Source organism: Lissotriton helveticus, chromosome 6 (assembly GCF_964261635.1).
Source record: "Lissotriton helveticus chromosome 6, aLisHel1.1, whole genome shotgun sequence".
NCBI classification, from domain to species: domain Eukaryota; kingdom Metazoa; phylum Chordata; class Amphibia; order Caudata; family Salamandridae; genus Lissotriton; species Lissotriton helveticus.
Genome location: NC_136067.1, coordinates 145,533,542 through 145,553,283, shown reverse-complemented (window position 1 = coordinate 145,553,283; position 19,742 = coordinate 145,533,542). Strand labels below are relative to the sequence as shown.

The following is a 19,742-nucleotide window of genomic DNA, read 5'->3' as shown; positions in this document are numbered from 1 at the left end:
CCTGGGGAACAGGGGTGAAGCACGCCCCAAATTCAACCCGCCAATCAGGTCGGTCGGCATTAGAAGCTAGATTCTAAGTTAAAGTCTAAACATGCTTATTTTTCTGCTTGTTTATTTATTTAGTTTTTTACATATGCACTGGTGTTTTCTGGTTAGTAGACAACAGGTTTAAACAGGGTGGGTAGGGAGATGTGACAGGGGTCCTTATAGAAGTGCGCGAATGTACTCCAGGGTATACAGTGAGTGGGCTTTAAAAAAGTACAGAAGGGGAAGACAGGCAGGAGCGTCAGGACCATAACAAAGACCCTATAAGGATGAATGTGTATGCAAAAGAGGCTCACTGATCCAGCTGCCCGACTCCTACGCTAGCCTCATGCCTCAACCGGAGATCAGTCATAAGCAAGGGGAGTCAGTGTGTGCGAGTACAAGATCATTTCCTTCCCCTCTCTGCAAACAGTTAGAAAAATAACTGTAAAATCACTGTAAGGCCCCTCCCTGTTTCCCTCCCTCACTCAATGGAATGAGCTGCAGCCAAGGCTGGCTGACACCTTTACTGGTTCCCAGGTGTGAATACTGCATTGAGATGGGTCTAGAACATCTAAACATATAGGGCGCTAAACTAAGAATCTAGTGGAAATGGTCACAGTGGTGCTGCAGGAAAAGAAAAAGGAACTGCCTAGGTCTAACAGCTTTACAAATACGATCATTCAACAAATAGTGAAAGGGAGGGAGAGGGGAACCCTGAATTCGAGAAGCAAATGGGGTGGACAAAGGGCTCCCCACCACATTACTGGTCCTGTTTCTGTTACTTGCGGTCCCATTACTGATAAACTTGGCTTTTTTTATTCAGCCCGACTTCACCTGCAAATTAGTTAGGCAGGATGTAACCTATGTAACCTGAATTGCGTAGGCTTCTGTACTAGTGATGGAGTATTTTTAATATTCTGCAAACAAATAAAAAAGTCATGGTTGCTGTGTAAATCAGATAATCTAAATGGTAAATGCAATTCTCAAATGTCTGAAAATGTAACTGAGTTGCTAGAATAAGTTCCCTCTACTTTGCGGTCTACTAATGCCAGGGCTGCAGGGTGGATCCTCTACATTGAGCATGTTAGGATAAAATTAAAGAAATTACCCTTTATCCCCCAGTATCATTTGACCTTTAAGCAGAAGCTGTAATTCGACCCATTACTGCTTTTCTTATTAAAAATGTGTCTTAGTGCCCGCCATTAGCATATGCAACACACCGACCAACCATATCAAAAAGGCGGGTAAACAAATGTGAACCGTTTCGGCCAAGATCTTCACACACAATAGTGTGGTACGTCCAAGTTTTCCAATTGTGCCCAACCATCCTTCCTTGATCCAAGCCACTGCCTGGTGGCTCACTGTTGTGCACATTTGCTCTGCATTTTTCTGCATTCCCTCTATTGAAAAGAGTCAGTTTCTCTTTGGGTTCCAATTCGCCGGAGGTCAGCTAAGGTGGTGGAGGGTCCCACAAGGGTCCACTCAGTCACCATCTATCTTTTCCCAAGCCATGAAATGCCATTTGGACACGTTGGTCTTACCTGAAAATTCTAAGTTGATCCAGTATGTTGATGAAATGTGACTTGTGTCTGACACCCTTGGACAATGCAAGGCAGGTTTCCTTTATTTGTTCACTGAACTGGCCAACAAGGGGCATAAGACTTCTAAAGACAAATACTTCTTCTTGATAACTTTATTTCGGTCAAAGACCATAAAAGCACAGATAAAATATGTACATAGATAATAAAAATATAAATGGAGTTTTTAAGATAAGACATTATTAAATTGGAAGTTATCAAGAAATGGCCATCACAGTAAAAAAAGAATAAAAAAAGACAGTTAATTAAGCAAAGAAGTCCTTCTTCGCCACATTCCATGTAAGAAGCGGGAAACCGAGAAGACAATGGCGGGAGAGGTGTCATAGGTTAGGATCCTGCAGGCCTGGGCACATTGGCTTAATCCCAAGTGCCTACCCTGTGATATTTAGGTTATAACATCTCAGGTAGAAAGCATTACCTGTCAGCCAAACAAAGTGAAGCCATACGTAATTTGCCTCACCCCAAAACTGTCTCACACACATCTACTTCTTTGGGGATGGCAGGATACTGTAGACTGCGGGTTTTAGGCTCTGTTGCCATATTACAGGACCCCCAAAGTTTTTTTGTTTTTTTGGAAGGACGCCATTAAGCCCTTGCATTGGACTGAGGCGGCATAGGAACCCTTTGAGCAGGTGAAGCAGGCATTCGCCTCTGCACCTGCACAGGGACATCCTAAATATAATAACCTTTTCACATTGAATGGTCATGAACGAACGGGCTATGCTCTTGCAGTATTTGGGCAAGATCAAGGGGTCAGAAAAAGCCAATTGCCTATTATTCCCCTGCCCTCAGCCCCATGTCGGCGACCTTGGCTGTGTTCTATTGCCGCAGCAGCAGCCCGCCTTCTAGAGGTATCAGAGAATACAGTCAGGCGCCACTCTGATCCTTGCAGTTCTCCATGCTGTGGCGGCTCTTCTACTCACTGCGAAGAAGCAGCATCTCTCGACAGCTAGGATATCTTCCCACTTTTCTCTGATCCTTTGTCCTGCTTTGAATCCCATCTCCGTGATGCCCACTTCCTGGGAAGGCAACCCCCCTATTAATGTCTCTTAGTCACGAACACATGACTAAACCCTCTATTCATTTATCATTTCACCCATACACAAGGGCAAACGTGTCCATTTTGTGAATCGGTCTGGTCTCAAAAGTGATGTCAAAGAGCCCGTAGCAGGATACGCTGTGTGTACTCTACATGACATTGGTGTAAGTTGGCATTAGCTCCGGGTTCACTTACCCAAAATAGCCAAGGTTGTTGCCTTAACCCATGCATGTAATATTGCTCCAAAAAATATTGATGCTATATTCACAGACTCCAAATATGTGTTTGAAGTTGCCCATGGTTTGGGCTTCTCTCGATGCATTGAGGGTCCTAACCTCTGTGAGGCCCCCATTTAAACTGGGAATGAGCAACCAAAATCTAGCTGACTGTCATCGTATTGCCTTTCAAAGTCTCTGTTGTAAAATGCGTTGTCCCTCTATCAATACAAGACGAAGTGTCTCAAGGAAACGCCATTGCAGACCAAGAGGCAAGAAAGGCTGCACCATAGCAGAACAGTGAAGCTGCAATGTATGTTCGTGCTCCAAAGCTGCAGAGAAGGGCGCCAGTATCCACCACTTCACAGCCACATGACAGTACACACAACCTTGCACGATATGTTCAGACTAATTCCTGAGAAGCAGAACTACATAGCAAATACCAATCTTCCTAAAATATTGTCGTGGCTGTGCGAAGCAAAGGCAGCCTAAAACGTGTAATATACAAGAACTTGGGGAGAACCTACGTAGGTCCAGAAGGGAACTTAGTACACCTTCTCCTTGGTCGGGAAAGTAACTTAGTGAAAATAATTAAAAGCACAAGGCAAGATAAGAAAAATCAAAGCTATTGCTAATAAGCATGTCATAGAGAAAAATAATTATAATCATAATAAAATATATAAATATATAATAGGAAAATTTGAAAAAGATGGCCAAAATTAAGTAGATTCGGAGGCATCCAAGATATATTTCAGAAGATCACCTTTAGTTTCACTCGTGCATGTCCATAATAAACAAAAGAAAGACAAGAGGAAAGTTTACAAAATGTATTGAAACTAACCTGTCTCTCACGTAGCATTTGTGCTGCAAATCAGAAAACATATACAACTAAGCAGAAAACATATACAACTAAGCAAAGTAATCAACAGGCCGTAACAACAACTGCAAGCTAGCATTACCAGCCGACACCCACTGACCCTTCAGCTGTCACCGCTGCCGGCACAACTGCAGCACCGCCAAGACGACTGACTCAGCGCAATCCGCCCGCAAGAACACAACCGAACCAAAGACCCTGCAATGCATCCTCCGCAACGTCTGATCCCTCCACAAACACGCCACCAAAATCTGGGACCTCCTCGACAGCACTGCCCTGGACGTAGCATTCTTTACCGAAACCTGGATCAACACCACCTCGGGACCGGACATCGTCATCGCCATTCCCCAAGGATACAAGATCTCCAGGAAGGACCGCGCCACCCGCCCTGGAAGAGGAATCACCATCGTCCACATATCCACCCTCCACCTGAGCACACTCCCCGACGAGCCCACAGACCTAATGGAACACCTTCACTTCAAGATACTGGCCAGCCCTACCTCCACCCTACCTCCACCCTCCGTGGAACCCTCATCTACCGACCCCCTGGACCCTGCGGACTTTTTACCAACTCCATCACGGACATCATCTCCCCGCATGCCATCGCGTCCACCAACTACACCCTACTGGGAGACCTCATCTTCCACCTCGACAACCAACTGGACCCCAGCACCAAATCCCTCCTGGACAACCTCTACAACATTGGACTCCGCCAGATTGTGACTGAGCCCACGCACTCAGCAGGACACACCCTCGACCCACTCTTCACAACAGGAAACTCCATCACCTTCAGCCACACTACCAAACTCCCATGGACTGACCATCGATGCGTCCACTTCACCTTCAGAACACCCACCATCCACAGACACCAGCACCTGCTACCACGAAGAAACTGGACCAGAATCATCGACGACCAGCTAACCTCATCACTCAGCAACTCAACCCCCAACCATCGCTGAAAACGACGACGCCAACACCACAGCCCGAACCCTGCAAAGATGGATCTCCAACAGCGCCAACACCATAGACCCCTCAAGAAAAACAACAACACCCACGCCAAGAAAGCTAGATGGTTCACCACCGAACTTCGAGAGTCTAGACGCACTTGCCGCCGCCTTGAAAAGGCCTGGAGGAACACCAAATTCACAGAAGCCCACAACAACTTCAGAGCCGCCTCCAAGGCCCACCACCAAAGCGATTGAAGACAGAATCTTCACTCATGCACACAACAGCAAAGAACTCTTCAACATCATCAAGGAGTTCGCCCAACCCACCAGCGAGTCCACTGACATCCCTCCCTCAAAAGACCTCTGCGACAAACTCAGCACCTTTTTCCACCACAAAATCAAGAGCCTACTTGCCTCAACAGACGACATCCGTACCTTACTGGACAAAGGAGAAACAGCAGCCCTCATCCTCCTCGAGCTCTCAGCGGCGTTCAACACAGTCTCTCACCGCACCCTAATACGCAGACTCCACGACGCAGGGATCCAAGACAAGACCCTCGACTGGATCCGCTGCTTCCTCTCCGGCAGAACGCAGCGGGTCAGACTCCCTCTTCCCTCTCAGACCTTACACCTCCCACCTGCAGAGTCCCCCAGGGGTCCTCCCTTAGCCCTACGCTCTTCAGCGTCTACATGGCTCCGCTCGCCCCCCATCGTCAGAACCTACGGACTCAACATTGTGTCATTCGTAGACGACACCCAACTCATCCTCTCCCTATTCAACGAACCCAACACCGCCAGACACAACTTTCGAGTAGGCATTGAAGCAGTCGCCAAATGGATGAAAAACAGCTGCCTACAACTAAACACAAACAAAACGGAAGTACTCAACATGGGCCCAAACCCAGATGCCTGGAACGACACCTGGTGGCCCCCCGCCCTCGGAAGCCCACCCACCCCCACGGACCATGCACGCAACCTGGGAATCATCCTGGACTCAGAGCTCAAAATGGACCGCCAGATCAACTCTGTCTCGACCTACTGCTTCCACACCCTCCGCCTCCTACGTAAGACCGTCAAATGGATCCCTCTCGAACACAGAAAGACCATCACTCACGCCCTGGTCACCAGCAGGCTCGACTACGGCAACGCACTCTATGCCGGAATAAACAAAAACCTCACCCGCAAGCTACAAAACATCCAAAGACTGGTCCTCAACCTGCCAAGCCACTGCCACATCTCCCAGCACCTGCGCACACTCCACTGGTTTCCCATCGAAGCTAGAGTCACCTTCAAGATGCTAACCCACGCTCACAAGGCCCTCCACGACACCGGACCAGCATACCTGAACAGCCGACTCAAATTTCACGCACCCCAAAGAGCCCTACGATCAGCCCAGCTCTCCTATGCCGTGGTCCCCCGCACCAGCAAAACCAGATTGGGAGGCCGCTCCTTCTCCTTCTGCGCGGCCAGTGCCTGGAACGACCTTCCGCTCCACCTCGGACAGATAACATCGCTCCTCATCTTCGCAAGAAACCTCAAAACCTGGCTCTTCAACAGACCCCCTTCTTGATAGACTGGAACCTGCGAACCCCCCACACACCCCCAGCGCCTCGAGACCCTTACGGGTGAGTAGTCGGGCTCAACAAACACCTGATTTGATTTGATTTGAATCAACATGACTAGGAAGCTGTATACAATGAAAAGCCCTAACATGGTAAATGATATATATGTTTAAGCCTACCCTCACTACATGAGCACAGGGATGTATCAGTGATCTCAGTCTGGGATAGCACCAAACCCCATACCTGGAATTGTTGTTAGGTGGTCCACATCGCATGTGTAAACTTAGTTTACGCAAGGCTGGAGTGCCTGTTCTAAAACCTGCCCTCTGCAAGAATCCTCCTCTCTGCCCTAAGGGAACAGGGCAGCGTATATATGATAAGAACCCCCATGTAAGCAAAACAGCATCTATGGCACTGTTTTGTGTCTACAACGTTAGGAAATGTTGCTTTACTGGGCGAATGAAAACAGTACATCATGTTGTTCCACCTTGTACGAAATGTTCAGACTGAGTCCCAAGATGGAGAACTATATAACATTTAAAATGTGCAACATCTTTTTAAAATAATATTGTGGCTGTGCGAAGCAAAGGCTGCCTAAAACGTGAAATATACAGAACTGAGGGAGAACCAACGTAGGTACAGAAGGGATCTTACTACACCCTTTGCCTACCATTGAGTCAATTGCTCTATGTACAAAGAAAATACTTGCCTACGCTTGTTGGAAAGATTGGCAAGGCTTGAACATTTCCTCTTTCTGGATCTGCAGTCACCGCCCTCCAACGCCAAACGGCGCTTGCCAAAGATACTTGTGCCACTCTGCAAAGAAGCCACTCGTCTTGGCTTGTTCCTTCATGGGCAATCCCTACAGAAATACCTATAGAACATGGTGGTCCCTGTGTTTTTGATAAAATAATCAAGCCTGCTGCCATTCACCTTGCCTACATTAGCAGTGGTAGGTTTGGTGGGACATCATCTTGCAGCGACTTTCTGGGCTGTTGTGATTGTGACATTGTCTTTGATGTAAATACAGATTATATACCCTCCTATATTTTTGTGATTCCTGCTGAAGTATTGCATTACCATAGCTAGCTCATTGAAGAAATTGGAATGTTACTTTTTCTGTCATAAACCAGCCTATGCCTGGCTTCACAGAGACTGGTCCGCGACTTGCAACCATGCAGATATAGTTCCTGTGATACTTTATACTCCTGATCTATTTTCCCATTGCCGAATTCTGCATCCTTTTTGTGAAGTCTGGAGTATGCTATACTATCTGTTAAACCAGAGCTAATCATAAGCACTAGAAAAGGTAGCGAACTTAACAACAACAGCATTGCGACTTGTTTCAAATCAGAAATAAACATAGTTTTACATAATAGAATATATATAAGGATATTGTCTTGTCTATGTTATAGTAGGTTCAGAGTGTTGCAGATGTATAACAAATCTCACTCGGAATCTATGAACAGACGCATCATAGTAGGGATAGTGTTAGGGAACTGAAAGTTCACAATAAATATAGTTTAGATGGAAGTAGCATCTGCTCTTGGATCAAGGGTACTTGGGGCGTGGAGAATGATGATTTTAGAAATCCATACTAATATTATAAAGAGGGAGCCCAAACCTTTGAGGCGGGTAATCTCAGGAACCACAGCACCAATCACAACACCCAATACAGCGTTGGAAAGGGCAGTTGCAGCAGAAGGACATAGGCTATGCGGACGGCCACCATATTTATATATTTTTTTGCAGAGTTTTATATAGCGCGAACTTGACCCGAACTGAATCAGGTATCAGAGCGCTTTACAAAGCACCAGTTACGTTACATGAGGACACACATTCATTTTTGTTAGGCACAAGGAGATTAAGTGATTTGCCCAGAATCACAGGATGTTTGGCATCGTTACCAAGACTCGAACCCAGATCCCCAGGTCCGAGGGCGAGCGCCTTTGCCGTTAGGCCAACTCCTCTATACATTTAAAAGGTAAAAGAACCGTGCCAGCAAAGTAGTCCCTTGTGGGTGTGTCTGCATTGTGCTGTGGGCGTGGGCTGGGGGCGTGACTAACGCTGGGGGCGTGTGGTACGACCATCACATCGTGGGCTGTGGGTGTGTGCTGGGGGCGTGACAAACGCTGGGGGCATGTGTCCGCCCTTCATGCCATGTGAGTCGTACATACAAGCGCCAATTACGTTGCTGCACAGCATCAAGGGGCACGCTGGGGGCGTGAGAAACGCTGGGGGCGTGTGTCCGGCCTTCAAGCCATATGAACGCAATTGCGCCGCATCAAGGGGCACGCTGAGGGCGTGAGAAACGCTGGGGGCGTGTGCTACGTTCCGCCCTTCATGTCATGTGGGTCATACATTAATCAGAAGATCGTCTGCTGTGGCCGTGTGCTGGGGGCGTGACAAACGCGTTCACCTGGAGGCCGGGTAAGTAACGTTACTGCAGCCTCTCCTGCGCGCTGTTACTGAACTCTCTCATTCAACGAAATTACACGCGCCTGCTACCATCAACCAGGGCTCTAGCCGGGCTCAGGCGGTGGATCAGTACACTAATTAGACGCGCCTGATAACATCAACCAGGGCTGCAGCTGGGCCTCAAGCGGTGGAACACGCGCCTGCTAACATCAAACAGGCCTGCATCTGGGCCTCAAGCGGGGGAACACGCAAATGAGCGTGTCTGCGGGGACAATTACTGCAGCCTCTCCTACTCGCTGTCACTCAACTCTCTCATTAAACGGATTTACCCGCGGATGATAACTCTCTCATTCAACGACATTACACGCGCCTGCTAACATCAACCAGGGCTGCAGCTGGGCCTTCTCCGTCCCTATTCTAATGAAACAACATTTTTTGTCTACCACGAGATTTTAAAATAAATTGCCCTTGCCAAATACACACATTACACACATTCTATTTCATACCCGGACAACGTCGGGACGGGCTGCTAGTAATAGATATTTTCATTCTATGAGTGGGACATACACAGGTCTCGTTTTCAGTTTCGCAATGGCTTGGCAAGAATATTCAATTAAGCTCAGCATCTGAGATTTTTGCTGTCGTATCTCTTCTCGATGTCTTTTGCACTCATGAGAAAGCCATGCACCTGCTTGTACTGATATCTTAAGTTTCAGTCACATGTGTTCTCCGTTTACTGCCTGTGTGAAGGAAATGTACAAAGTTGGGGACATTTGGGGTTTGGCACTAAGTGCTCAACTGCTTGGGGAGGCGAAGCTCTTTCTCTTTGTGTAGGGACTGCGTTATTTTGCTACCTTTTGAATAACAAACATGTTTTAGACTTGTAGTAAACTCTGTCTTCTTTCACAGTTTCAAGTCGGCCATTTATACCACCACTGAAATTAAACTTTTCCTTAGTGTGGTGGTCACTATTTACCCCTGTACTTTTTCTATCTTAGTGATTTTGTTGCTGCTCTTTCATGCTGGTGAATTTGTTGCTATGTGCGCTTCATTGACATTGTATGTCAGACTCCAGACTTGAATCTTTAAGTTTTTAATAAACGACTAAATGTTATGCAAATAACATAAATAAATAACAGGCACATTTATGAAAAACTCTGCTCCACATCAACAACCTGAACCAAAAACACAACGTCTGCTGTTCTACGCAATACTTCACATACTGAATAGCTGCTAAGTGGCCCCGAGTCTTCTCAGGTAACTTCAGCCAGTCCGGGTTTTTTCACTCAACCAAATATGCATTCTACCACTCATAGTTTCATTTTTAACAATGTAAGTCTCGCCTGATAAATCGCAGGGCACAAAGCGCTATTGAGTAAAAAAACAGAGTCAGAACTAGCTGAACCTGTCTTGTGTAGCACGTGGCAGAGGGCAAGTAGGACTGTGCCCCATAATAGTTACCTGTTGTTTGCATGTAATGTTTGAAACAACCCAGCAGATGCTGAACTCACGTCAAACCAGGTCAGACCTTCACTGCACAAATGATCCATCTGATGACATTGTAGGTGCACATTTAATTTTATCATTAGCTTGCATTGGAGTTAAACATCTCTTAGGCAAGAAAGAACTAAAATGTATTATTAGCTCAAAAAAACGCGAGTCTCTCCCTTAATGCAGAAGTGTAGCCATGAATACGCCATATCAAACCGAGCACCAAGGGACATACTGGAAAACCACAACTAATTTACAGATGTACTCACTGAGAGTAGACCTCACTGAAATATTCCTCTACTTACAAGTATGACAATGTATAATTTACATAGTTCTTTTTTTATAAACATTTTCTACAACGAGCCAACAATGGTAAATGAACTGCAGACAGAGCAATCATCAAAAGACAGATTATCTAAACAATTTTGGCTCATCCACACAACACCTTTGGCCCCAACAAACGAACAAACGTGATGTTGTGTATGTGAAAATAACAAGCACAAGTGTTAGTGGAAAGGGAATGTGTGGGAGTAAACAAGGTAGACTAGGAGAGAGCGAAGGGACCACAAGGGGTGAGTAAAAGGGTTGCCGGTTGCCCACAATAGCAAACTGTAAAAAGAACATTGATAATATATGGAGTGAATTATTCAAAGAGACATAACCAAACAAGTAGTTCAAAAAACAAAAACCCTATGTCCCTAAAAGTAATCATTCACACACATTCACACAAAGTCTAAAACTTACGCCTGGTTGAAACTAGGCTTATTTTCTGTTAAGGGGCTACTGAAGGATTAATGCATTACATGTTACTGATGGAGTGAATGAATGAGTCCTCTGGCTGATTATAGAAGCTATATATTAATGTAGGAGAGATGTGATGGATATTCTCCAAAGAGGTCAAGAGTTGGATAAGCTAAACCAATTCAGTTAGAAGAAAGGTGAGTGTATGCATAGAAGAGGAAATGGACGCATTAAAATTGAGAAAACTCCTCTTGCAAATAGATCTTCTTCTGTTATTGATTTGATCATCAATCTGATGTACGTCCTGAAAAAGACGGTAGATATTTCAGGAAACCCACCAAACGTGTCTGGGGGTTTAATGAGAACCACTGGCTGGAGTGGTCTGTATTTTTAAATTATGAATCCTTTCCTGAAAATGATGCTTATTTCAACCAGGGACCAGTTTTTAGGATGAGTGTGGTGAACGAATGTTTTTAAAACATTTAATTATATGCTTTATTTAGTGCATAGTGATGCATTCACTTCATTTAATGTTGTTTGATAATTAAATGAACTTTATAAACAATAAGAAAATATCTCTGTGTTATTGTGTAGGAAACAACTCGCATCATAAAAAAGCATAACACAAGTAAATGATAGGTAGGATATCATATTGTTATGGGTAGCAATTCATATTCATACCCTTTCTGCCATCGATAGCCGGGCGCCCTTGTATATTTGATGCAATGCTTGAATCATTTTTTCGCTCACAGAAGTGTGGTCCGTGGTTTCGTGAATAACATAACATAACGTGTACTTAAAAAGCGCACGTTCACACCTGACGGGGTATTGTGGCACTGAATAACAGATGTTTATTGTTACCCAACTCAATGGTACTCATTTTATCGACCTCAGGCGGATGAAAGGCTGAGTGGACCCGCTGGGATTTGAACCTGCGACCATGAGGTCGAACACAGGCCCCTGCAGTGGATGCATTAGTCCACTGAGCCACCAGCTACATTGAGTTGTATTTATCTTTTGCTATATTTACTCACTAAGGATAAGTCCTCTAACCTCTTCTATGCGTCGGACGGCCCCCGTCCGTCCGACGTCACAGTGGGCCTGTGCGGAGGACGGCCGGGAGCCAACGGTTGCACGCGGAATTCGCCCGCACAGCGGGGGAATTTGCGCCACGTCAAAGCGGCTAAAGAGGTATGGAAAGTTCTTAGAATCTCTGTTCTTGTGCGCTAGCTGTGCTTCATGTTGTTCATGGGGGGCTGAAAGTCACTGCCGAGCCAATACTCAACCATTTTGCCTAATGTTGGACAGAATCCGCTACAGGAAGTCTTCACAAATGTACACAAACAAATGCCGTATCAAGGTTTCTATGACACTTAAATGTTATTATCCAAAGCAGTAGCGTGCAGTTTGCCCTTTTATTTAACTTGGGTTGGGCTAGAATGAACAAAGATTGCACGTGGATTATATGGAATTATGGATGGCTTACTGTGTATTAGTGTTTGAATGTGTATTTTATAATTGCTCTATTTCTAAACTTGTAAATACACATCCTACCTAATGTTAAACAATACCTGTGTTTGTTACTTCAGATGAAGGCAAGCATGTAAGCTATATGGAGCCAGGAACCAGGTAGTTCAATTCCATCTGCACTTAAATGGCGGTGTTAAGGCTGCAGGAGAGGAGGGCTTTTGTTTCTGATGGTCCAATAGCGTGCCTTGTTTTCTCACGCCTTATATAATAGTTTGCAATAACATCGAAAATGCAGCTATTGGAACACTGCCTTATTTGAGGATAACATAACAGTCACAAGAAAGAAATGACATATAATATTGATGAATACACGTCACCAACATCTTAAATGAGATCAGGATTGCTGGACTGTCTGTACCCCCTTTCACTCTTTTCTGCGCGCTCCATGTTCAATTTATATCACGGCATTGCCACAGTCAGGGGTGCAGGGTGCCAAGGTGAAGACATGTCTTGGCTCTAAAATACTGGCATATGGAACAATATTCAAACTCACTCTTTTTTTTTTCTTCTGGTTTTTTTATTTTTTTTATTTCCAGTAATTTTTTATTTGAGAAAGAGTTTTATATATACAAGGTACAGTATATAGGGGTACAGTGTGGGTCGCCCCGAGGGGAAAAAGTTTGACAACATTATCAGTCGGTAGGGTTACATATGGCCTTTCGGAAGCATGCCTGGTATAATCGTATGCTCGGTGTGCGGTGTCTGTGACCCCTGGTGACGAGGAAAGGAAAGTGAGAAAGTAGGAGAGAAAAGTGAGAAGGTGGGTGGAACACAATGTACAGGTGTATTAGGCTAGGCTTTCCCGCCTACGGTGCGTGTGGGTTTGTTGTACCCTTTGGCCGACGGCCTAGGGGGGCTTGTGTGAGGACAGGTAGTTGTCTAGGGAGAGCCACATTTCGCCCTTTGTGTAAGTGTTTGTTGTTTGGTTTGAGGTTATGGTGTCCGCCCCCGTAAGAAGGTGATCCAGTTGAACCAAGCCTTGAATGATGCTTTCCCTGTGTCTTTCCAGTTATTTAGGACCGTCTTGACCGCTGCTGTGAGTAGGAGATCAATCAGCATTCTGTCCTCTTTGGATTGGATTGTCAAAACTCGTGGAAGTCTAGCTGTATTGAGAGGCCTAGAGCGTTGTTTATAAAGTCGCTAATTCTATTCCAGAAGCGTTTGACCTTAGTGCAGTGAAATATTAGGTGTGCCAGGTCCCCCTTTTGTTTGTTACAGTTCCAGCACATGTCGCTGTCTCGTATCCCTATTGTCGCTAGGCGGGAGGGGGTCCAGTATGTCTTGTGTAGGAGCCAGAATTTCGTTTGAGCTAGGGTGGTGGTGACCTTCGGCTAAACAAAAGCCTGGGCGGGCTAAACGTAACTAATTTCAATACATTCCAAACAGCATGTATAGCCAAACAGGGAATATACTGGTTAATCCCAGAACAAGACTACACACCAGCATGGCTCTCACTAGAGAAAAGAATCTTAAATGGCCTCGACCCACTAGCCCTACTTACAGCGAGCAAACACCCCGAGATTGCTAATAATTCCATACTTAAGAACACCTGGAACGCCCTCCTCAAAGTAGACAAAAACATGGACTCTAGCATCAAGAATACCAGGTGGGAATCGATATGGTTTAACCCTAAAATAAGATACCACGATAAAACGCTCGACATGGCCTCATGGTACAAACACGGCATCTCCACTGCCAACCAACTAGGCAACCAAGGCACTCAAACCACTTTCGACGCCATAAAACACACGTACAAACTAGAAGACATTGAGCTCTACAACTTCCTCAAGATAAAGGTGGCAGTCACAAAGGCAGAACTCAACAAAATTCAAACTCACTCTTTAATCTGTTTAAGCTGCTGTTGTGCAGTTCACATTTCAGTCAGTCGAGTTATCGACTGCTGGGCACGGTGAGTATACTCACTGCCTGCCCTGCTCATACCGGATTGACTGGGTTTGGCCACGCCTCTTGGAGGTGGACTATTTCCCAATGGCCACTGTGCGGATGTGCTAGATCTGACCTCCAGTAGGAGCTCATTCTTTTTTAAAAGTGTATTCCACTCTTACCTGAGTGTTTTAACCACTCAGCCAGATGTGTTTTATTTCCTTGTAGCACTTTTGTGCGGGGAGGTGACTAGCTCCCTTGTTACGATCTGCTTTCTGTTTTCCTTGCGATACAGAAAAGGGGGTGGTGATGAACAGAGTGTCTGAATTAAGCAGACCACTCTTACCCAGTCCAAAGATCAGGGCTTGATCCATCACCGTTATTTATCTCACTGCCCCATCCCAGCTCAGAACCTGGCTATATGCAAATTAGTCTGTCCCTGGCCCAGTGCATCATGGGAACAGGGCAGACCAAACTACCAAGCCAATTCTTCACCAGAAAGGAGACAAGCTACCGGGGACCGGTTTCTGGCATTTCAGCCTCTTCGGCCCGGCTTGCTTGAATCCTGATGGAGCAGTGAGAAAGGGACTCATGTCTGAGTATACCCTGCCACACCTATAGTGGCCAAAAACGATACAGAAAAGGGGGTGGTGATGAACAGAGTGTCTGAATTAAGCAGACCACTCTTACCCAGTCCAAAGATCAGGGCTTGATCCATCACCGTTATTTATCTCACTGCCCCATCCCAGCTCAGAACCTGGCTATATGCAAATTAGTCTGTCCCTGGCCCAGTGCATCATGGGAACAGGGCAGACCAAACTACCAAGCCAATTCTTCACCAGAAAGGAGACAAGCTACCGGGGACCGGTTTCTGGCATTTCAGCCTCTTCGGCCCGGCTTGCTTGAATCCTGATGGAGCAGTGAGAAAGGGACTCATGTCTGAGTATACCTTGCTCACTGCACCATCAGGATTCAAGCAAGCTGGGCCGAAGACGGCTGCAATGCCAGAAACCGGTCCCCGGAAGCTTGTTTCCTTTCCAGTGAAGAATTGGCTTGGTAGTTTGGTCTGCCCTGTTCCCATGATGCACTGGGCCAGGGCCAGACTAATTTGCATGTAGCCAGGTTCTGAACTGGGATGGTGCAGTGAGCTAAAAAACGGTGATGGATCAAGCCCTGATCTTTTGACTGGGTAGGAGTGTTCTGCTTAATTCAGATACTCTCTCCATCACCACCCCCTGTTATGAATCGTTTTGGCCACTACAAGTGTGGAAGGGTATACTCAGATGTGAGTCCCTTGCTCACTGCACCATCAGGATTCAAGCAAGCTGGGCCGAAGACGGCTGCAATGCCAGAAACCGGTCCCCGGAAGCTTGTTTCCTTTCCAGTGAAGAATTGGCTTGGTAGTTTGGTCTGCCCTGTTCCCATGATGCACTGGGCCAGGGCCAGACTAATTTGCATGTAGCCAGGTTCTGAACTGGGATGGTGCAGTGAGCTAAAAAACGGTGATGGATCAAGCCCTGATCTTTTGACTGGGTAGGAGTGTTCTGCTTAATTCAGATACTCTCTCCATCACCACCCCCTGTTATGAATCGTTTTGGCCACTACAAGTGTGGAAGGGTATACTCAGATGTGAGTCCCTTGCTCACTGCACCATCAGGATTCAAGCAAGCTGGGCCGAAGACGGCTGCAATGCCAGAAACCGGTCCCCGGAAGCTTGTTTCCTTTCCAGTGAAGAATTGGCTTGGTAGTTTGGTCTGCCCTGTTCCCATGATGCACTGGGCCAGGGCCAGACTAATTTGCATGTAGCCAGGCTCTGAACTGGGATGGTGCAGTGAGCTAAAAAACGGTGATGGATCAAGCCCTGATCTTTTGACTGGGTAGGAGTGTTCTGCTTAATTCAGATACTCTCTCCATCACCACCCCCTGTTATGAATCGTTTTGGCCACTACAAGTGTGGAAGGGTATACTCAGATGTGAGTCCCTTGCTCACTGCACCATCAGGATTCAAGCAAGCTGGGCCGAAGACGGCTGCAATGCCAGAAACCGGTCCCCGGAAGCTTGTTTCCTTTCCAGTGAAGAATTGGCTTGGTAGTTTGGTCTGCCCTGTTCCCATGATGCACTGGGCCAGGGCCAGACTAATTTGCATGTAGCCAGGTTCTGAACTGGGATGGTGCAGTGAGCTAAAAAACGGTGATGGATCAAGCCCTGATCTTTTGACTGGGTAGGAGTGTTCTGCTTAATTCAGATACTCTCTCCATCACCACCCCCTGTTATGAATCGTTTTGGCCACTACAAGTGTGGAAGGGTATACTCAGATGTGAGTCCCTTGCTCACTGCACCATCAGGATTCAAGCAAGCTGGGCCGAAGACGGCTGCAATGCCAGAAACCGGTCCCCGGAAGCTTGTTTCCTTTCCAGTGAAGAATTGGCTTGGTAGTTTGGTCTGCCCTGTTCCCATGATGCACTGGGCCAGGGCCAGACTAATTTGCATGTAGCCAGGTTCTGAACTGGGATGGTGCAGTGAGCTAAAAAACGGTGATGGATCAAGCCCTGATCTTTTGACTGGGTAGGAGTGTTCTGCTTAATTCAGATACTCTCTCCATCACCACCCCCTGTTATGAATCGTTTTGGCCACTACAAGTGTGGAAGGGTATACTCAGATGTGAGTCCCTTGCTCACTGCACCATCAGGATTCAAGCAAGCTGGGCCGAAGACGGCTGCAATGCCAGAAACCGGTCCCCGGAAGCTTGTTTCCTTTCCAGTGAAGAATTGGCTTGGTAGTTTGGTCTGCCCTGTTCCCATGATGCACTGGGCCAGGGCCAGACTAATTTGCATGTAGCCAGGTTCTGAACTGGGATGGTGCAGTGAGCTAAAAAACGGTGATGGATCAAGCCCTGATCTTTTGACTGGGTAGGAGTGTTCTGCTTAATTCAGATACTCTCTCCATCACCACCCCCTGTTATGAATCGTTTTGGCCACTACAAGTGTGGAAGGGTATACTCAGATGTGAGTCCCTTGCTCACTGCACCATCAGGATTCAAGCAAGCTGGGCCGAAGACGGCTGCAATGCCAGAAACCGGTCCCCGGAAGCTTGTTTCCTTTCCAGTGAAGAATTGGCTTGGTAGTTTGGTCTGCCCTGTTCCCATGATGCACTGGGCCAGGGCCAGACTAATTTGCATGTAGCCAGGTTCTGAACTGGGATGGTGCAGTGAGCTAAAAAACGGTGATGGATCAAGCCCTGATCTTTTGACTGGGTAGGAGTGTTCTGCTTAATTCAGATACTCTCTCCATCACCACCCCCTGTTATGAATCGTTTTGGCCACTACAAGTGTGGAAGGGTATACTCAGATGTGAGTCCCTTGCTCACTGCACCATCAGGATTCAAGCAAGCTGGGCCGAAGACGGCTGCAATGCCAGAAACCGGTCCCCGGAAGCTTGTTTCCTTTCCAGTGAAGAATTGGCTTGGTAGTTTGGTCTGCCCTGTTCCCATGATGCACTGGGCCAGGGCCAGACTAATTTGCATGTAGCCAGGTTCTGAACTGGGATGGTGCAGTGAGCTAAAAAACGGTGATGGATCAAGCCCTGATCTTTTGACTGGGTAGGAGTGTTCTGCTTAATTCAGATACTCTCTCCATCACCACCCCCTGTTATGAATCGTTTTGGCCACTACAAGTGTGGAAGGGTATACTCAGATGTGAGTCCCTTGCTCACTGCACCATCAGGATTCAAGCAAGCTGGGCCGAAGACGGCTGCAATGCCAGAAACCGGTCCCCGGAAGCTTGTTTCCTTTCCAGTGAAGAATTGGCTTGGTAGTTTGGTCTGCCCTGTTCCCATGATGCACTGGGCCAGGGCCAGACTAATTTGCATGTAGCCAGGTTCTGAACTGGGATGGTGCAGTGAGCTAAAAAACGGTGATGGATCAAGCCCTGATCTTTTGACTGGGTAGGAGTGTTCTGCTTAATTCAGATACTCTCTCCATCACCACCCCCTGTTATGAATCGTTTTGGCCACTACAAGTGTGGAAGGGTATACTCAGATGTGAGTCCCTTGCTCACTGCACCATCAGGATTCAAGCAAGCTGGGCCGAAGACGGCTGCAATGCCAGAAACCGGTCCCCGGAAGCTTGTTTCCTTTCCAGTGAAGAATTGGCTTGGTAGTTTGGTCTGCCCTGTTCCCATGATGCACTGGGCCAGGGCCAGACTAATTTGCATGTAGCCAGGTTCTGAACTGGGATGGTGCAGTGAGCTAAAAAACGGTGATGGATCAAGCCCTGATCTTTTGACTGGGTAGGAGTGTTCTGCTTAATTCAGATACTCTCTCCATCACCACCCCCTGTTATGAATCGTTTTGGCCACTACAAGTGTGGAAGGGTATACTCAGATGTGAGTCCCTTGCTCACTGCACCATCAGGATTCAAGCAAGCTGGGCCGAAGACGGCTGCAATGCCAGAAACCGGTCCCCGGAAGCTTGTTTCCTTTCCAGTGAAGAATTGGCTTGGTAGTTTGGTCTGCCCTGTTCCCATGATGCACTGGGCCAGGGCCAGACTAATTTGCATGTAGCCAGGTTCTGAACTGGGATGGTGCAGTGAGCTAAAAAACGGTGATGGATCAAGCCCTGATCTTTTGACTGGGTAGGAGTGTTCTGCTTAATTCAGATACTCTCTCCATCACCACCCCCTGTTATGAATCGTTTTGGCCACTACAAGTGTGGAAGGGTATACTCAGATGTGAGTCCCTTGCTCACTGCACCATCAGGATTCAAGCAAGCTGGGACGAAGACGGCTGCAATGCCAGAAACCGGTCCCCGGAAGCTTGTTTCCTTTCCAGTGAAGAATTGGCTTGGTAGTTTGGTCTGCCCTGTTCCCATGATGCACTGGGCCAGGGCCAGACTAATTTGCATGTAGCCAGGTTCTGAACTGGGATGGTGCAGTGAGCTAAAAAACGGTGATGGATCAAGCCCTGATCTTTTGACTGGGTAGGAGTGTTCTGCTTAATTCAGATACTCTCTCCATCACCACCCCCTGTTATGAATCGTTTTGGCCACTACAAGTGTGGAAGGGTATACTCAGATGTGAGTCCCTTGCTCACTGCACCATCAGGATTCAAGCAAGCTGGGCCGAAGACGGCTGCAATGCCAGAAACCGGTCCCCGGAAGCTTGTTTCCTTTCCAGTGAAGAATTGGCTTGGTAGTTTGGTCTGCCCTGTTCCCATGATGCACTGGGCCAGGGCCAGACTAATTTGCATGTAGCCAGGTTCTGAACTGGGATGGTGCAGTGAGCTAAAAAACGGTGATGGATCAAGCCCTGATCTTTTGACTGGGTAGGAGTGTTCTGCTTAATTCAGATACTCTCTCCATCACCACCCCATGTTATGAATCGTTTTGGCCACTACAAGTGTGGAAGGGTATACTCAGATGTG

At 46.8% G+C, this 19,742-nt stretch overlaps 1 protein-coding gene across 2 annotated transcripts in view; it reads right to left on the bottom strand.

Annotated features, from left to right (window-relative positions):
- BABAM2 (BRISC and BRCA1 A complex member 2) overlaps positions 1–19,742 on the bottom strand; it is a 961,268-nt gene that overhangs the window by 27,402 nt on the left and 914,124 nt on the right. The gene's annotated exons all lie outside the window — the stretch shown is intronic.